Genomic DNA, 6,805 nt, shown 5'->3' on the forward strand with positions numbered 1-6,805 from the left:
TAGGCTCTGTGATAAGATGGGAGCTTGACTGTTCTTGTGCACACTGAGACTGATAAGCTGCACATTTGTTACCCTGAGCCAATGGCCTGTCATGTTTTTGACAAAATGCTGTACTCTAGTGAACTTTTGTTCATTATAATATCATTATAATACCAAAACACACCTCCATCCCAAAAGCTACCCGCCTCTAAGGTGTGACCACCCCTCACTGAGCACACGCTCTGAATTTCTCTGAGCCTATACCTTTAAACAAAGGAGAGAAAATTTTGCACCAATTGTAACCAAGATATGCATGACTAGAGTCACTCAAGCTCCACCTAAAAGACAGAAAATAATATAAATTGGCTTAAGAGAGAGGGGATGTTAGGGAAGATACCATTGTGAAGGATACCTTCTGACTTCTGGGATCAGTCGATGGGCTGAGCCTCTCTTCCTTCCCCCCCATTGGGATGCCTTTGGGTAAGATTTGAACACTTGGTTATACCAAGTGACTCCATGGGAAACTTAGAAATCTCTATAGAGTCACTTTAATTTCTTTTTATTACAAGGTTACCCATCTAGTTGACAAAGGGAAGCCAGTAGATGTGATTTTTTTTGATTTCAGTAAAGCTTTTGATGCCACTTCTCACAGTATCTGTGCAAGTCAGCACAGGCAGGCAGCAGGAACAACCACAGACTTGTGGCTAAAATGCAGAGTAGATTTATACTTATTACCTCCCCAACTGGGGGATCCCCGAAGCAGCACCCGAGCAGAGGTACACGAGCACAGGCACACAAGCGGGGACGCAGGAACTGCTAAACAGGGTCCGTGCTAGGAGATCGCTGGACTGCTGGTTTTGCCTGTTTTTATCAAAGGTTCGCACAGGCACAGTTTTTACTACCATGCTGTGATCACACACAGAATCACACAGAATCGTCTAGGTTGGAAGAGACCTCCAAGATCATCTAGTCCAACCTCTGTCCTAACACTAACAAGACCTCCACTAAACCATATCGCTAAGCTCTACATCTAAACGTCTTTTAAAGACCTCCAGGGATGGTGACTCCACCACCTCCCTGGGCAGTCCATTCCAATGCCTAACAACCCTTTCAGTAAAGAAATTCTTCCTAATATCCAACCTAAACCTCCCCTGGCGCAACTTTAGCCCATTCCCCCTCGCCCTGTCACTGGGCACGTGGGAAAATAGACCAACCCCCACCTCGCTACAGCCTCCTTTAAGGTACCTATAGAGAACAATAAGGTCACCCCTGAGCCTCTTCTTCTCCAGGCTAAACAACCCAAGCTCCCTCAGCCGCTCCTTGTAAGACTTGTTCTCCAGACCCCACACCAGCTTCGTTGCCCTTCTCTGGACTCTCTCGAGCACCTCCATGTCCTTCTTGTAGCAAGGGGCCCAAAACTGAGCACAGTACTCAAGGTGCGGCCTCACCAGAGCCGAGTACAGGGGCACAATCACCTCCCTAGACCTGCTGGCCACACTGCTTCTTATACAAGCCAGGATGCTGTTGGCCTTCTTGGCCACCTGAGCACACTGCTGGCTCACATTCAGCCGACTATCAACCAGTATTCCCAGGTCCTTCTCGGCCAGGCAGCTTTCTAACCACTCATCTCCCAGCCTGTAGCGCTGCTTGGGGTTGTTGCGCCCCAGATGCAGGACCCGGCACTTGGCCTTGTTGAACTTCATACAGTTGACCTCAGCCCATCGGTCCAGCCTATCCAGATCCTCCTGCAGAGCCTTCCTTCCCTCGAGCAGATCGACACACGCACCTAACTTGGTGTCATCTGCAAACTTACTGAGGGTGCACTCGATCCCCTCATCCAGGTCATCGATAAAGATATTGAAGAGGACCGGCCCCAGTACTGAGCCCTGGGGGACTCCACTAGTGACCGGCCTCCAACTGGATTTGGCTCCATTCACCACGACTCTCTGGGCCCGGCTACCCAGCCAGTTTTTAACCCAAAGTAGCGTACACCAGTCCAAGCCCCGAGCAGCCAGTTTCTTGAGGAGAATGTTGTGGGAAATGGTGTCAAAAGCCTTACTGAAATCAAGGTAGACCACATCCACAGCCTTCCCCTCATCCACCAAGCGCGTCACTTTGTCATAGAAGGAGATCAGGTTCGTCAAGCAGGACCTGCCTTTCATAAACCCATGCTGACTGGGCCTGATCGCCTGGTTGCCCTGCAAGTGCCGCCTGATGACACTCAAGATAATCTGCTCCATGAGCTTCCCTGGCACTGAAGTCAAACTAACAGGCCTATAGTTTCCCGGGTCTACCCTCCGGCCCTTCTTGTAGATGGGAGTCATGTTTGCTAGCCGCCAGTCGACTGGGACCTCCCCTGATAGCCAGGACTGCTGATAAATGATGGAAAGCGGCTTGGCCAGTTCTTCCGCCAGTTCTCTCAGCACCCTCGGGTGGATCCCATCCGGCCCCATCGACTTGCGTACATCCAAGTGCTGTAGCAGGTCGCCAACCATTTCCTCATGGATAGTGAGGGCCACATTCTGTTCCCCATCCCCTTCCACCAGCTCAGGGTACCGGGTATCCAGAGAACAACTGGTCTTGCCGCTAAAGACTGAGGCAAAGAAGGCATTGAGCCCCTCAGCCTTTTCCTCATCTTTTGTAACTGAGTTTCCCCCCGCATCCAATAAAGGATGGAGATTCTCCTTAGTCCTCCTTTTGGTGTTGATGTATTTGTAAAAACGTTTTTTGTTATCTTTAACGGCAGTAGCCAGACTGAGCTCCAGATGAGCTTTGGCCTTTCTAATTTTGTCCCTGCACAGCCTCGCAACATCCTTATAGTCCTCTTGAGTAGCCCGCCCTCTTTTCCAAAGATTATAAACACTCCTTTTTCTCCTAAGCTCTAGCCACAACTCTCTGTTCAGCCAGGCCGGTCTAGTTCCGTGCTATGCTTCTTTGATCTTCTTTGTACTAAGGCCAGGAGCTCAAGTGCGTCCAATAGAGCGCCTCTGAGCCCACCAAACACTGATTTTATCTATGCACAGATGTGCTACTTGCCAAACACACAGAGTACAAACAGCAGCAGGCATAATTTATATGTTTTTCTACATTGCTGCTCCCCAGACTTTACGCATTCCCAGCTGCAAGGTCACTTGAGCGTATTTACAATCCTCCTCGACAGTCTTCTCTTCTGATCCCATCTTCCTTGACAGTCTTCCATTTTTAACCCATTCCTCCCAACAGTATCCTTCTGGACAAAATGTCCATCATATAGCTAGATAAAAACATAATTCGATGGGTGAACAATTGGCTGATGGGTCAGGCTCAAAGGGTTATATTAAATGGGTTACATCACGCTGGCGACTAGTCACTAGTGGGGTTCTGTAGGGCTCCATTTTAGGGCCAGTTCTCTTCAATGTTTTCATAAATGACCTGGAAGTAGGACTAGAAGGTATATTGAGTAAGTTTATAGATTATACTAAATTGGGAGGAGCTGTTGACTCTGTTGAGGGTAGAGAGGCCTTACAGAGAAATCCTGACAGATTAGAGAGCTGGGCAATCACCAACAATATGAATGTTAACAAGAGCAAGTGCTGGATTCTGTACCTGGGAAGAGGCAACCCTAGCTATATGAACAGACTGGGGGATGAGAGGCTGGAGAGCAGCTCTGCAGAAAGGGATCTGGGGGTTTTGGTTGACAGCAAGTTGAACATGACCCAGCAGTGTGCCCTGTCAGCCAAAAGGGCCAACTGTATCCTGGGGCACATCAAGCATGGCAAGCACTACTTTCTTGTAGTGAGGGGTCCAAAACTGAACACAGTATTCGAGGTGTGGTCTCACCAGGGCCAAGTACAAGGGGTCTTCCCTAGTCCTGCTGGCCACACTATTTCTGATAGAGGCCAGGATGCCATTGGCCTTCTTGGCCACCTGGGTGCACTGCTGTCTCGTGTTCAGCCGGCTGTCGACCAGCACCCCCAGGTCCTTTTCTGCAGGGCAACTTTCCAGCTACTCTTCCACAAGCCTATACTGGTGCATGGGGTTGTTATGACCCAAGTACAGCACCCAGCATTTGGCCTTGTTGAGTGCCACATGATCAGATGTGGCCCATAGATTTAGCCTATCCAGACCAGATCCCTCTGCAAAGCATTCCTACTGTTGTCCGATAAAAAGTAGATCAACACTCCTGCCCAACTTGGTGTCATCTGAGGGTGACTTACTGAGGGTGAACTCGATCCCTTCGTCCAGATCATTAATGAAGATATTAAAGAGAACTGGCCCCAATACCGAGCCCTGGGGGACACCACTTGTGACTAGCCACCAATCAGATTTAACTTCATTCACTGTGACCCTCTGGTCCCAGCCACCAAGTTTTTTACTTACACCACAGGTTTTTTACAAAGCAAACAGTACATCTGTCCAAGCCATGAGCAGCCAGTTTCTCCAGGAGAAGGCTGTGGGAAACATTATAGAATGCCTTGTTAAAGTCCAAGTAAACAACATCTACAGTGTTTCCCTCATCCACTAAGTGGGTCACACCTTGTCATAGAAGGAGATCAGGTTAGTCAAGCAGGACCTGCCTTTCATAAACCCATGCTGACCGGGTCTGACCACTTGGTTGTCCTCTGTGTGGTGTGATGGCACTCAAGATGATCTGCTCCATGACTTTCCCTGGCACCGAGGTCAGACTGACAGGCCTGTAATTCCCTGGGTCTTCCTTCTTACCTTTCTTGTAGATGCACATCACATTTGCCAACCTCCAGTCAACTGGGACCTCCCTGGTTAGCCAAGAGTGCTGGTAAATTATTGAAAATGGCTTGGCAAGCACTTCCGCCAGCTCCTTCATCAATACCCTCAATAATATGCTTTAAGTTTTGGTTAGCCCTGAAGTGGTCAGACAGTTGGACTTGATGATCTCTGTAGATCCATTTGAACTGAACTATTCTATCCTGTTCTATCCTATTCTAGCAATGTCACAACACAAAGAATACAGCCTTATGGCTACAAATCCTTGGGATGTGATTTCAAAGGCTACATGTTGTCACAAAAGTGACTCAGGATGTTCTGCAACCAAGGAGGAAACAAGACCCAAGGGTAAATTTACAAAGTTTTTACTAAAGTTTAGTCATGATCATGAGATCCCTCCTCTATTAGGGAAAAATGAGATGTTACCATTAAAATTTGCAGTAGCTTATATACAATTTATGACCAAACATTGTGGAATAATGCCAGGCTTGTTGGTGTCGAAATACCAAGCAATTGTAAATCAGCAGAGAATTGCTGAGACTGGGCTTGAGCAGTAATATGAGTTGATTAACATGCTTATCTTGCTCATCTGGCCAAAGTACAAGACTGAAGTTTGCAGTTGAACAATCAGCATGTATGAGGCACAGCAACTACAGCAATTAAGTGATGTCTGGGGTGAGGCGGAAGCCTCACAGCCCAATGTTGTTTCAAGTGAAGCCAGGAAAGCAACCTGTCTCTGTACCAAACATTGGCCTCACTCTCTTCCCTTCTTTCAACAAGCCTTGTTGAGAGTCAATCAGCACATGATAAATGACTTAGTCCCATCTCGCCAAAAGTATAAATCTGGTATTCAGAAACTTTTATTTTGGAGGATGAGAACTACAATTATCGGATGGGTCAATGGACCTGGACCTCTCTCTTTCCCAAGCAGGGATGACTCTGGTAATACTCTTGCCTCCAACTGTGTTGGATTTTACCCGGGAAAATACTGATAACTAGTGCTGAACTATTAACACGAGCTCAATTATTGCAGTAAGTGAATTTATCAACAGCAATTCCAAATCTGTTATATCTGTTGCCTTCATAAATTATTTATCTTTTCAGCTTTGCATAACTGTCTCAGTGAAAGTCCTTGGCAGGACTCTGAAACAGGCAAATGTTGACTCTGAAAAGTGGCTATACACATAATCCTTTAGATATAAACCACTGACCAAGTCTGGGAGTAGGATTAGATCCAGCCTCACCTAGGCTCCTCTCTGAGAAAGAGTTTAGAAAGCAAGGGGATGGTTTCTCAAGCTCATGACTCAATGGAAGGGCCTCCCTCAGCCACTTACCCTTACCGCGACAAACACTATGCAAACCTGTCCAATCATAGTATTGTACCAGTCCTAACTCCGCCAATGATTTTCCCTCATTTCCGTGCAAAGCGGGGCTTCTGGAGTGGGATAGGTGCAGGCCTTAGGTTGGCACCAGTCCTTTCTTTGTCTCCCTGAGACATTGCTCTTCTCTGGAGTTTAAGTTTTCTCAGAACAGGATTTTTGGTGGTTTTGTCTGACAGCGAGCCAGAAGGACCTATGGTTCTCTTCCTGATAGAATAATAGAACAAAATTTGAAATGTTTTACTATGTTTAGTTAGATAGAAGGAAGACTCAAAACTTTGTATGTCTGATGCTACCTTAGTCAGCCTTTTCTGTAAGACCATACAGAATTGTATCCCAGGATGAGGGAGGGGGGCAAGGTAACCCGGGCCTGGAGGATGTGCCTGTAAAGAATATCTGAGGAACTCATGGTATGCACATGTCCTTGGACGTGTAAATGAGCTTAGTATGCATGGCTAAATTGGAACAACAAGATAAGAAAGAAGGAGATGGTCTGAGCATGCGCAGGAACTGGGTTCAAGCAGTGAACACAGTGGGGAAGACTACTGATGACCACCAGAGACCCACAAAAGACCACCAGTGGAAACAATCATGTATGTGTCAGGGACATTTATATATTTTAACGAATTCCGGTAAAGAGTATGAAGATGTTGATTACTTCTCGGAAATCTAATGAATATGTATGTTTTCATTGTATATAACCCCTGTATCCTGAACAATTAGAC

Source organism: Anser anser (genome assembly GCF_964211835.1).
Source record: "Anser anser genome assembly, contig: SUPER_W_unloc_1, whole genome shotgun sequence".
Classification (NCBI taxonomy): domain Eukaryota; kingdom Metazoa; phylum Chordata; class Aves; order Anseriformes; family Anatidae; genus Anser; species Anser anser.